A 14,250-nucleotide genomic window follows, 5' to 3' on the forward strand; every position below is an offset into this window, starting at 1 on the left:
TTAATTGGTTTTCCACAACCATCATCGCTTCATCATTCTTTTAATCTTGTCAATCTTGTAGTTTGAAAAATGATACCTTATTTTATTTTGTACCTCTTCAGAAGAATGGCGTTATCTTTACTTCTTACTTCAGGTATTATTTGAATTTTTTATAATGAACATGTATTATTTTTATAATTTTTTGGAAAAGCTACTAAAGATTTTTTTTAAATACTACAAATAAATCAAAATGAGTTCTAAAATATGTTCAAGTAAGTCACAGGAAGATAGCTAAAAGAAACAGAAACAAACAAGCCACAGAAAACAGAAATTTAAATGGCAAACCTAAGCCTTAACATATCATTATTTACATTAAATGTAAATGGTCTAATTACACCAATTGAAAGGCAAAGATTGACAGAGTAGATTCAAACATATAATGCAACCATGAAACTCATTTCAAATACCATATAGGTAGGTTGAAATTAAAAGAATAAAAGTATCTATACTATACAAACATCAATTAGAAGAAAGCAGGAGTGGCTAAATTATTAACAGACAAAATAGTCCTCAGAGCAAAAACAAAAAAAAAAATTACCTTGGACTGAGAGGAATTTTAGAGAATGATTAAGGAGTCAGTCTACCAAGAAGACATAGCAATCCTAAATTGGTATGCATAAACCAACAAAGCTGCAAAATATGTGAAGCAAAAATTAATACAATTACAGTTGGAGAGTGATCACTTCAGCAGCACATATACTAAAATTGGAATGATACAGAGAAGATTAGCATGGCCCCTGCACAAGTATGACATGCAATTACAGTTGGAGACTTCAACACCCCTCTATAAACAACTGATAAAACTTCTAGGCAATCAACAAAGATGTATAAGAACTTAACACACCATCAACCAACAGGATTTAAGTAACATTTATATAACATTCCACCCAATAACAGCAGAATACACATTCTTTTAAAGTGTCCATGGCACAAAGATGGCACTGAAAGTGAAGAAGGAAGCCCCTGGCCCCTCCCAACACCAAAGCCAAGGTTTTGAAGGCCAAGAAAGCAGTACTGAAAGATATCCAGAGTCACAAAAAGAAGAAAAGAAGAAGGAGGAGGAGAAGGAGGAGGAAAAGGAGGATAGTCACACATCACTCAACTTTTCGTGGCCCAAGCCACTCTGGTTCTAAAAGCAGCCAATATATCCCTAGAAGTGCACCTGCAGAAGAAACAAGTTTGACTATTATGCCATCATCAACTTGCCCCTGACCACAGAGTCAGCCATGAAGAAGATAGAAGACAACAGCACACTGTGTTCATTGTGGATGTCGGAGCCAATAAACACCAAATCAAACAGGCTGTGAAGAAGCTCTAAGACATTGAGGTGGCCAAGGTCAACATCCTGATCAGGCCTGATAAAGAGAAAAAGGCATATGTTCAACTTGCCTCTAACTATGATGCTTTGGATATTGCCAACAAAATCGGGATCATCTAAACTGAGTCCAGCTTTCTAATTCTAAATATAAACATTTTGCTACACCACACAAAATAACACAGTATCTATGGAACATAGAACAAGATAGTTTGTATTCTGGACCATAAAACAAATTTCAACAAAATGAAAATAATGGAAATAAGAGTGTGTTCTCTGATTACAAAAGACTCAAACTAGAAACCAGTAACCGAAAGATAACAGAAAATATCCAAGCATTTGAAAACAAAACAAAAAAAACCACATACTTCTAAATAATCCATGAATCAAAGAGGAAATTTCAAAGAAAATAAGAAATACATTGAATTGGATGAAAATTAGAATCTAGCATATCAAAATTTGTGAGATGCTGCTAAACTAGTGCTGAGAGGGAAATTTTTACCATTAAATGCTTACATTAAAAAAAAGGAAAAATCTCCAGTCACCTAGTATTAAGAAACTTCATAAAGGAGCACAAAATAAGCCCAAAGGAAGCAGAAGGAAAGAAACAACAACAATAAGAGCAGAAATCAATAAAATTGAAAGCAGAAAAACAATATAGAAAATCCATAAAACAAGGCACTGATTCTTTGAAAAGAGCAGCAAAAGTGACAAGTCTCTAGAAGGCTGAAAAACAACAAAAGAGAGAAGGCACAAATTGCTACTATCAGAAATGAAACACAGGCTATCACTGCAGACCTTGCAAACATCAAAAGGATAATAAGGAAATGGTGTGAACAACTCTACACATAAATTTGATGAATTAGATGAAATGGAGCAATTTTTCAAAAAGCACGAGGTACCACAACTCACCCAATTTGAGTAGCCTTATAACTACTATAGAAGTTTGTAACTTTAAAACTCCCAAGAAAGTAACCCCCAGGCTCACATAAATTCCACCAAACATGAATTCTAGGTGAAGTCTATCAAACATTTGAAAAAGAACCTCAAATTTGTAAAATCTTTTCCAAAAATTAGAAAGGAGAACAATTCTGAGCTTATTTTATGAGGGCAGTATGACCCTGATACCAAAATCAGACAGATAGTCCAAAAAAAGAAAACTGCAAATAGCTCTCATGAATGTAGGCATAAAAGTACTTAACAAAGTATTATCACATAGAATTGAGCAACATACAAAAATAATTACACATCAGGGATGAAGAGGATTGATTCCAGAGATGCAAAGCTGGTTCCATATCTGAAAATCAATCTATGTAAACCACCATATTAATGGTCTAGAGAAGAAAAGTAATATGATCATGTCAATTGATGCAGAAAAAGCCCTTGACAAAATTTATCATTCAAGGAGGATATCAGCAAAGATGGTGAAGAGAGCAATTTCAAAAATCTGTCCTTCCATAAAAGCAATTAAAAACCTGGCAAAAGCAACATTTTCAGAACTCTGGAAACTAACTAAAAGCTTATAGTGACAAGGAGAGTGCTTAATCAAAAACAAAAACAAAAACAGAAAACAAACAAAAATCAAACCAAATCTCAGTAAGAAAAGTGGCTTTATGGAATTTTCACAGATCTTGGCTCCATCCCCCATCCCAAGCCCAGTGGTAGGCTTGAAAATAACACCCCACCTTCCTGGTACTGGGGTGGAGGGGAGCAAAACAGACCTCATTTACAAAGAATTGTAATTAATTGCTTTGACTCATCTGGTAGCTCCTTGGGAGATCAGCTCACAAGGTTTACCTTTATCTTGCCTATCTCAAAACTCAGCCTGTTTCTGAACATAGAGTTACGGCATGACCCAGCAGTTCCATTCCTAGATACATAGCCAAGAGAACTAAAAACATATGTTCACATAAAAACTTGTACATGAGTGTTCATAACAGTACTATTCATAATAGCCAAAAAGTGGAAACAACTCAAATGTCCATCAACTGGTGAATGAATACACAAACTTTGGTATATCCATACAATGGAAAATTATTCAGTCATGAAAAGGAATGAAGGATTGACACATGCTACAACATGAATGAAATTGAAAACATTATACTAAGTGAAAGAAGCCAGACACAAAGGTCACATCTTGTATGAATCCATTTCTATGAAACATCCATAATAGATAAATCTATAGAGACAGAAAGCAGATCAGTGGTTGCCAGGGGCTGAGGGGAAAGCGGAATGGAGAGTGACTGCTGAATGTGTATGGATTTCTATTTGAGGTATTAAGAGAATTCTGGAATTGGATGGTGGTGATAGTTACACAGCATTGTGAATATACTAAAGAACACTGAATTGTACACTTTAAAATGGTTTAAATAATTAATTCTTTGTTACATGAATTTTATCTCAATAAAAGTAATGGAAAAAACATTCAACACACATTCATGATAAAAATGCTTAGAAAATTAAGAATAGAGAGTTGCTTCCTCAATTTGATAAAGAATGCCTTCAAAAATCCTATAGCTGACAAGAAACACAATGGTGAAAGACAATGATTTCCTCTTAAGATCCAGGACAAGGCAAAGATATCTGCTCTTTTTGCTTTTATTCAGCATAATACTGAAATCTTAGCCAGAACAATCAGGCAATAAAAACCTGATTCAGATCAAGAAGGAAGAAATCAAAGCATCCCTATTTTCAGTTGACATGATGGTCTACATAGAAAATGCCAAGAAATTTACATAAAAGCTCCTAGAACTAATACATGAATTTAGCAAGGTCATAGAATATAAGATCAACATATAAAAATCAATAGTATTTCTATGTACTACCAACGAACACATGGACACCAAAATGAAAAACATAATACCATTAAACCACTCAAAAAAAAGAGAAACACTTAGGTATAAATATAACAAAATATGTCCTATACATTTATGTTAAAAACTACAAAACGCTGATGAAAGAAATAAAATATTTAAATAAATGGAGAGACATAGCATATCCATGGATTGGAAAACTCAACATAATAAAGGTTTCATTTCTCCCGAAACTGATACACAGGTTTCATGCAATTCTTATCAATATCCCAGTAAGACGTTTTGTGGATATAAACAAAATTTTCTAAAATGTATTTGGAAAGGTCATGGAACTAGAACAGCTAAAAGAATTTTGAAATAGAATTAGGAAATAGAAAATTGGAAAGGAGCACTCCATCCAATTATTATTATATTGCTACAGTAATGAAGACAGTATAATATGGACAGAGGAAAATACACATGAATCAATGAAACAGAATAGAGAACCCAGAAATAGAACTGATAAACAAGACCAGCTGATTTTTGACAAGATGCAAAAGCAATTCGATGGAGGAAAGATAATCTTTTTAATAAATGGTGCTAAAGCAATTGAATATCCATAGACAATCAACCCATAAAATGAACCTTGACCTAAACCTCATACATTATATAGAAATTCACTCAAAATCAATGATATATTTAAATGCAAAAGACAAAACCATAAAACTTTAGAAGAAAACATGGGGGAATCTTTGGGTTTAAGGCTAGGCAAACATGAAACCAAAAGCACAGTTCATAAAAGAAAAAAGTAAAAAAAAAAATTTAAAAATAAGTAAATAAAAGAAAAAAGTCATTAAATTGGACTTCATCAAAATTTAAAACTCTGTGACAGACTCTGTTAAAAGAATGGAAAAATAAGCTATATACCTGGAGAAATTATTTATGAAACATATCTAACAATGGACTTGTATCTCGAATATATATAGAATTCTCACAATTTAATGGTAAAAAGCAAACAATCCACTTAGGAAATAGGGAAAAGAAATGAAGTGACATTTCACTAAAGAGGATGTACAGATGACAAATAAACACATTCAACATCACTAGCCATAAGACAAGCACTGCTATTAGAAAAACTAAAACATAAATAAACAAACAAAAAAGACAATATCAAATGCTGGCAAAGATGTGGAGAATCCATATCTCTAAACATTGCTAGTGAGAATGTAAAATGTTACAGCCATTCTGGAAAATAGTTTGGCAATTTCTTTAAAAAAAAACTAAACACATACTTTCCATATCATCCAGCAAAAGCACTCCTGGGCATCTATCTCAGAGAAATGAGAACTTATGTCTACACAAAAATGTGTACACAAGGAGCGCCTGGATGGCTCAGTCTGTTAAGTGGCCAACTCTTGATTTCGGCTCAGGTCATGATCTCGGGGTCCTGGGATTGAGCCCTGTGTCAGTCTCTGTGCTCAGCAGGGAGTCTGCTTGAGGATTTTCCCTCTTCCTCTCCCTCTGCCCCTCCCCACCTCTAAAATAAATAAATCTTTTTTAAAAATGTGTACACAAATGTTCATAGCAGCTTTATTTGTAATAGTCAGAACTGCAACCAACTAAAACATCCCTTAATAGATAAATTGTTAAAAAACAAAAAACAAAACTGTGGTACATCGATACCTTGGAATACCCCTTAGCCATTAAAAGAACAAACTATCAATACACACAACAGTTTGAACGGATCTCAAGGGCATTATGCCAAATGAAAAAAGTCAGTTTTGAGGGTGACATACTGTATGAGTCCATTTATATAATATTCTCAAAATGATAATATTATAGAAATGGTGGACAGACTTGTAGCTACCAGGAGTTAACAATGGTGGATTGGAGGGAAGTGAGTATGACCATAAAAGACTGGCAGGCAAGATACACAGCAAAGTATAAGACACTGATGAAAGAAATAGAAGTCACAAATAAATGGAAAGATATTCTGTGCTCATGGATTGGAAGAATTAATATTGTTAAAATTCCATACTACCCAAAGCAATCTACAGATTCAATACAATCTCTACCAAACTTCCAATGGCATTTTTCACACAGATTGAACAAACAATCCGAAAATTTATATAGAACCACAAAAAACCCTGAATAGCCAAAGCAGTCTTGAGAAAGAACAAGCCCGGGGGTATCACACTCCCTGATTTCAAACTATAGTACAAAGCTATCATAATCAAAACAGTGTGGTATTGACATAAAAACAGCTATATGGATCAATGAAACAGAACTGAGAGCCCAGAAACAAACCCATGCATATATGGTCAATTAATTTACAACAAAGGATGCAAGAATATACAATAGCAAAAGGACAGTCCCTTCAATAAGTGGTATTGGGAAAACTGGACATTCACATGCAAAAGAATGAAACTGGACCTCTATCTTACACCGTACACAAAAATTAACTTAAACTAGATTAAATATTTGAATATAAGATCTGAAACCATAAAACCAGAAGAAAACATCGGCAGTAAGCTCCTTGACACTGGTCTTGACAATGATGTTTTTTATTTGACACCAAAAGCAAAGACAACAAAGAAATATAAACAAGGCGGGGGGGGCGCTATATCAAACTAAAAAGCTTCTGCACAGCAAAGGAAACCATCAAGAAAATTAAAAGGTAACCTGCTGAATGGGACAAAATATTTGCAAATCATATAATTGATAAGGGGCTAATATCCAAAATATATGAAGAACTCAGACAACTCAATAGCAAAATACCAAACAATTTGATTAAAAAATGGGCAAGAGGATCTGAATAGGCATTTTTCTAAAGAAGACACACAGATGGCCAACACAGCATCACTAATCATCAGGGAAAGGTAAACCGAAATCCCAATGACACTCACCTCACACCTGTCAGAATGGCTATTGCCAAAAACACAATAAATACCAATTGTTGATGAGGATGTGGAGAAAATGCAACCTTTGTATGCTGTTGGTGGGAATGTAAATTGGTGCAGCCACTGTGGAAAACAGTATGGAAGTTCCTCAAAAAATTAAAAATAGATCTACCATATGAGCTGGCAATTCCACTTCTGGGTATTTATCCAAAGAAAATAAGAACACAAATTCAAAAAGATATATACACCCCCACATTCATTGCAGCATTATTTACAATAGCCAACATATGAAAACAACCTAAGTGTCTACTGACTGGTGAATGGATAAAGAAATTGTGGTATATATATACAATGGAATATTATCTAGCCATAAAAAAGAATAAAATCTTGCCATTTGCAACAACATGGATGGACCTTAAGGGCATTATGCTAAGTGAAATAAGTCAGGCAGAGAAAGACAAATACCGTTTGATCTCACTTATAAGTGGAATCTAAAAACAAAAACAGAAAAACCCTAAGCTCATAGATACATACAATAGATTAGTGGTCACCAGCAGCATGGATGTTGGGAGATAGAGGAAATGGGTGAAGGGGAGCAGTTATGAAATAAATAAGTCACAGGGATGTAATGTATAGCATGGCAACTAGAGTTAATAACACTGTATTGCATATTTAAAAATTGCAAAGAGAGTAAATCTTAAAAGTTCTCACCACAAGAAAAAAAATCTGTATATATGGTGACAGATGTTAACTAGACTTATCGTAGTGATCATCTTGAAATATGTAAATGTCGAGTCATTATGTTGCACACCTGAAACTAATATAGTGTATGTCAATTATACATCAATAAAAATCAAAACAAAACAAACAAACAAAGCAAACAAACTAAAAAGTCTAGGAGGTAGAGATCTGGGGAGTGACAGAATAGTTCTGTATCTTGACTGATGGTGGTTACACAAATCAATATATGTGATCAAATGGCATAAAACTATACACAAAAACTGTAGCAGTGAAAGTTTCTTGATTTTGATATTATACTGTGGTTACCAAAGATGTGATCACTGGGAGAAATTGGGTAAAGTGTACAGAGGACCTTTCTGTACTATTTTTATAACTTCCTGTGAATCTATAACATATATCTCAAAATAAGAAGTTTTTTAAAATCGTGAAATAACATGAAATGAGAAGTAATGAGCGAAGCATTGAATATAAAAAGAAAAATGGGATAAACTCAAAGAAAATAGAAAAAAAGAAATAATAAAGCTAAGTAATAAAAGAGAAGGCAAACAACAAAGAGGATCAACAAAGTCAAAAGTTGGCTTAATTGAAAAGATAATACTATGAAACACTTAATATCAATAAATTGATAACTGATACAAAATGGCAAAACTCCTAGGAAATATGACCAACCTAAACTGACTCAGGGAAAAACAGAAATCTTGAGAAGTCCTATAAATACTGGCAGACAAATCAAGAGGTAAAAACACCAGGCTCAGCTGGTTTTGTAGTCAAGTTCTACCAAGAATTCAAAAAATATTTCATTCCAAAATTATGAAAATTCTTCCGGGGAACAGAAATAGAAAAGAAACTCTCCAGCTCGGGCGCCTGGGTGGCTCAGTTGGTTAAGTGACTGCCTTCGGCTCAGGTCATGATCCTGGAGTCCCGGGATCGAGTCCCGCATCGGGCTCCCTGCTCAGCAAGGAGTCTGCTTCTCCCTCTGACCCTCTCCCCTCTCATGTGCTCACTCTCTCTCATTCTCTCTCTCTCAAATAAATAAATGAAATCTTTAAAAAAAAAAAAAGAAAGAAAGAAACTCTCCAGCTCTCCAGTGTTATGAGGCTAGTACAACCTTGATAGCAAACACAGATATGAGTACAAGAAAGGCATACTACAGACAGCATAATTTCACTCACCAACACAGATTTAAAAACCCTAAACAAATTGTATGCAAACTACACCACCAATGAACTGAAGAGATAAACATCACAACTAGGCTATGCTTATCCCAGGAAGGCAAAGTTAGTTTAATATTAGAAAATCCATTATTTTTATTCACTGATTAAGAGAGAAAAATAATTATCTTAATAAATGAGGGGAAAGCATTCAATGTAATTCAATACCTATTTGGAATAAAATTGCCTAATGATCTAGGATTAGAAGATAACTTAATAAAATTATTTACCCAAAACTAAAAACCCACCTAATACCTAAATTTGAAACATGAGAAGTTTACCTTTAAAATCAGATCAGACATAACTCAAGGACTATTACCACCTCATTTCAACACCAAACCAGAGGTCCTATCTGTTAAGTAAAATGAGAAAGGGAATTTATAAACTTTGTAGGTTATAAAGATTGAAAAGGGGGAAAAATGATCATTATTTGAAAAGTAATTGATTGCTAACAAAGAAAACCCAAGGGGATTAGTTGACTAATAATTAGAATTAATAGAATAGTTGAAGATGGTTGGTTAAAATGGAGAGATCTAAAATTTACTTCATTTAGGGGCACCTGGGTGGCTCAGTCAGTTAAAGTGTCTGCCTTTGGCTCAGATCATGATCCCAGGGCGCTGCATCAGGCTCCCTGCTCAGCCGGGAGCCTGCTTCTCCCTCTCCTCCCCCCTCCACCCCAAGCTCCTGCTCTCTCTCACTATCTCTCTCTCTCTCTCAAATAAATAAATAAATCTTTAAAATTAAATTAAATTAAATTAATTTCTATACTACAGCAACAGATAGAAAACATGTTTCAAAATATACCACTAATAATAGCAAAAAGTTATATAGAAATAAATCTAATAAAGATATACATGACATTTATAGAGAAAGTTATGAAACTTTACTGAAAACTAAAACAACAGTTCCTCCCCAAACTGAAAGAAACATGGAGGTTTATTCTCTATACAAGTCAACAGGAAGCCTCTGCACCACAGACAGTAGGTACATTGGAAGACAGAAGTACCTTACTACAAACCCAAGAAGTATGTGATCAAATCCCTAAATGTTAAATACTGAGATTCAACCCCACTGCTCCCCCAAGTCTTCCTCTCCAGTTGAGTCACAAAATTCTGACAGCTAAACCTTTACCCTCCAATTAGACCATCCTCCTCTAATTCCCTCTGGGGAATTCAGCCAATCTATGAAGAAAGACTTAAAGATACTGACCTTAGGGATTACCTCCCAGATGATGCACTCAGATCACTCAACGGTAAAACTCAAAGTCAACAAGTTCCATTCATGGGGTCAGAGCTTTCAATCAACTTTTTAATCCTAACAACATCATAGGAAAAGCGCTAACATAAGAAAAGGTCTAACAAACATCATAGGAAAAGCGCTAATATGGAAGATAGAGTCCAAAGCAAACAGACCAGTAAACACAAAGGGATGAAAGCAACCTGAAGGAAACAAAATCTGCAAGGAAAAGAAAACTTTAAAAATAATTATCATTAATATATTAAAAGCAATCAGAAAAGATATTGCATCTATGAAACAAGAACACAATTCTATTATTAAAATAGAAAACAAGAACAAGCTCTAGGAAATTAAAAACATGGTAAGATGGTAGCAGAAATGAAACACTCAGTAGTGACATGGAAAGACAAAAAAGGAATAATGGTCAGGAAAGAAATGTAAGAAAATGAAAGAACCAGACCAAGAGGTATGACATCTGGAAAATATGAGTTACAGAAAGAAAGAATATTGAAAGCAGGGGTGAGAAAATCATCACTGAAAGAATTAAAGAAAATTTCTCCAAACTCAAGGACATGAATTGTCAGATAAAAAGGCCTACTTAAAGCACAATTGAAGAAAACAGACCTACATCAAGGTAACTTTAGAACAATGGGAACTAATGGAAGCTTCTAGAACAGAAAAAAAAATAGGTTTTGTACAAAGAATCAGATATCAGAATGGCTTTATCCTTAGCAGAATGGAATCAAGAAAACAATGGAGTGATGCTTCAAAATTCTGAAAGAAAATTATTTCCGATCTAAAATTCTGTACCTGGCTAAACTACCATTTTAGAGTAGATAAGTAAAGGTATTTGTAGATATGCAAGGTCTCAAAATACACAATTTCCCAAGAAGCTACTGGGGGAAGTGCTCACCAAAAGGAGATGGCCAAATCAAGACAAAAAAGATATGAGACACGGGAAATAGGAGATCCAAGAAGGAAAACACAAAGACAATCCCCAGGTAGACAGTGAAGGGATATCTGGGATGACAACTGTGCATCAACAGACATATGCAACCAGCCCAAATTGGAACAGGTGACTCATGTGATAGAAATGTTGAGGGATGCCATTACCAAGATGCCCACTGCCTTTGCCCCATCTTTTTAACCTGTGAACAGCATTTGTGAGTGAACCTGACGAAGAATTTTCTTTGTGTTTGGCTAGTCTAGACCAGAAGTTATGAATTTCCGGCTCTCCACTCCATGCTTTGTTGCTTGGATTGACTGAGGACACTCACCTCACCCACAGGAATGTTTTGCTTTGACCTTCTCCTGGGAATGACCACAGCTGGCTTGCAGAAGATGCAGACATTTTTTTCATGTGGCCATTTCTTTTATAGACTTTCTAGAAAATTCTGGGACATACTATCTGGCTTCAATTCAGTGAGTGCTTTTTTATATTTATTTACATTTATATGGGTAATAATATGCCCCTGGCTTGTTGCCTTCTAGAGATCTAACAATACAGGAGAAGAGCTTAAGGAAAATAAAGAATGAGTGGTGTGTTAGCTTTCTGTGGCCACTGTAACAAATTACACAAACTGGTTGACTTCAAACAACAGAAATTTATTCTCTCAAATTCAGAAGTCTGAAATCAAGGTGTCAGCAGGGCTGTACTCCCTCTGGAGGCTCCAGGGGACAATCCATTCCTTATCTCTTCCAGTTTCTGGTGGCTGTAGGTATTCCTTTGGCTTGGGCCACATGACTCCAATCTCTGCCTTTCTGGACACTTTTCTTCCTCCTCTTCTCTTTTGTCTTTCTCTTATAAGGATACTTAACACTGGAAATAGGGCCCACCTGGATAACCTAGGACATCTCCTTATCTCAAATCCTTAATTATATCTGCAAAGACATCATATCCAAATAAGGTCATATTCACAGGTTCCAGGGATTAAAATATGGACGTATCAAAAAAATAAAAATAAAAAATAAAAAAATAAAAATAAAATAAAATACGGACATATCTTTTTGGGGGGGGGCGTGGTAGGGATAGACACCATTCAACCCACTACAAGTAGCTAGCATATCTCTCAATTCAGTGTTTCTCAAATTACAGTGGGATACAGACCACTTCTAAAATAAAGCCATTTTCAAAGAAAACAGGACAAAACAAATAATTTATGATAGATTTTGGGTGTGTGTGGAATTTGACAAATTGATTTAAAATTTATATGGTAGAGCCAAGTCAAGAATAGCTCAGACATTCCTGAAAAAGAATGACAATGTTGAGGGAACACTGCTCTAAGTCTTAAATAAATTTATAGTAATTAAGGCACTATGACATTAGCTCAGAGATGGACAAATGAGCCAACAGAACACAGTTAACACAATCAACATCCATTTTCTTCATATAAACAATTTAGTTTGCAGTGATGCCTCTGTCATATATCAAGTATTTCTGTATGAAGAAAATGGATGTTTACCTCATAACAAAAAAATCACTTCCAGGTTCATGCAGGAATTAAATATGAGCAGCAAAACTTTAATATAGCTAGAAAACACAAGAGAAGGGGTGCCTGGGTGGCTCAGTTGGTTGAGCGTCTGCCTTCGGCTCAGGTCATGATCCTGGAGTCCCAGGATTGAGCCCCACATGCTTCTCCCTCTCCTTCTGTCCCTCCCCTGGCTCATGTTCTCTCTCTCGCTCACTCACTCTCTCTCAAATAAATAAATACAATCTTAAAAAACAGAAAACACAAGAGAATGTCTAATGATTTTAGGAATCTGAATATCCATCAATAGGAATAGAGTTAAATAAATAATCACATACAATACGGTATTTGTGGACACCGTGATGCACTTCCAAGACTCCCTTCAAGGAAGGACTTGTGACTCCAGCTGCCGGAGGTGCTGTCAGTCGTTGGCCTTCAGCTGTCAAACCCTTCAGGGACTGCCTCAGCTTCAGAGAACTGGCTGGTACAAGGTCACCTTCCTTACTGGGATGGCCACATCTAATGACTGGTCAGCCCAACTCAGGACAACCATGAATGTTCTGAAGGGCCATTCTAGTTTCATTTCATTTGCTCATGATACTCTGAGACAGGAATTTGGTTTGGGCTTAGCTGGCCATTTCTGCTCCACATCATATCTGCTGGGGTCATTCACTCAGCTGCATTCGATTGGTAACTAAGCGGAACTAGATGGTCCAATAAGGCTTCCTTCATTACGTGCCTGGCACCCAAATGCTCCTCTGAATGGACTCTGTCTTACTATTTGGTTACCTGGGACATCCTCACAACACAGTGCTCTTGCAGTAATCAGATTTCTTACATGGTAGCTGGCTTCTAAGAGGAAGCATTCCAAATAGTGAAGGCAGAAAGTATCAATCTCTTAATTCCTAACCCTGTTAGTCACCTGGCATTGCTTCTGGTACATTCTATGAGTCAAAATAACTCAGAGGGCCAGCCCAGATCTAAGGGGAGGCGAAACAGACTCGCTTGTTGATGATGGCATGATGAGATGACATCTCAGGCAAAAGAGCCTGTGGGATGGGAAAGATTTTTGTGGCCATCTTTGGAAACACAATTTATCACAGCCATCATGTACAGTCAAGCAAGTCGTGTGCTGTACCACTCCAGGAGTTACCATTTGCCTGGACCTCAAAGCAAATAGCTCCACCACAGTTGTGCAGGACACAGCCAGGATAATTGGTCCCCATTGCCCTAGACTCCCACACATATAATGCTGATCACAAAAAGCAAGTCACAGATCAATATACATAATATTACACCACTTGCATGAAGTTTAAAATATCAAATTGAAGAATGCATTATTTAGTGTTACATAAAAATGTAGAAAGCCTATAGAGACAAACAAGGATATGACAAGCACAAAATTTAGAAAAGAGCTGGAGGATGTGGTTTCTAAGATCAAAGAGGAATATAGAAACTTGAGTGGTCTTGGTAATAGTCTATTACTTCAGCTAGATGGAGATACATGGGTGTTTGTTACCTTATTTTGTACATTTTTTTATGTACAAA

General features: G+C 35.6%; 1 non-coding gene across 1 annotated transcript; it reads left to right on the forward strand.

The window, feature by feature from the left end:
- The first annotated feature begins 714 nt into the window (after positions 1-714).
- LOC118010577 lies at positions 715-823 on the forward strand. The gene has a single exon (XR_004679246.1). It is a non-coding gene; the product is annotated as a U6 spliceosomal RNA (small nuclear RNA).
- The last annotated feature ends 13,427 nt before the right edge of the window (positions 824-14,250 follow it).

This window comes from Mirounga leonina, unplaced genomic scaffold (genome assembly GCF_011800145.1).
Source record: "Mirounga leonina isolate KUSES-001 unplaced genomic scaffold, KU_Mleo_1.0 Mir_101609, whole genome shotgun sequence".
Classification (NCBI taxonomy): Eukaryota; Metazoa; Chordata; class Mammalia; order Carnivora; family Phocidae; genus Mirounga; species Mirounga leonina.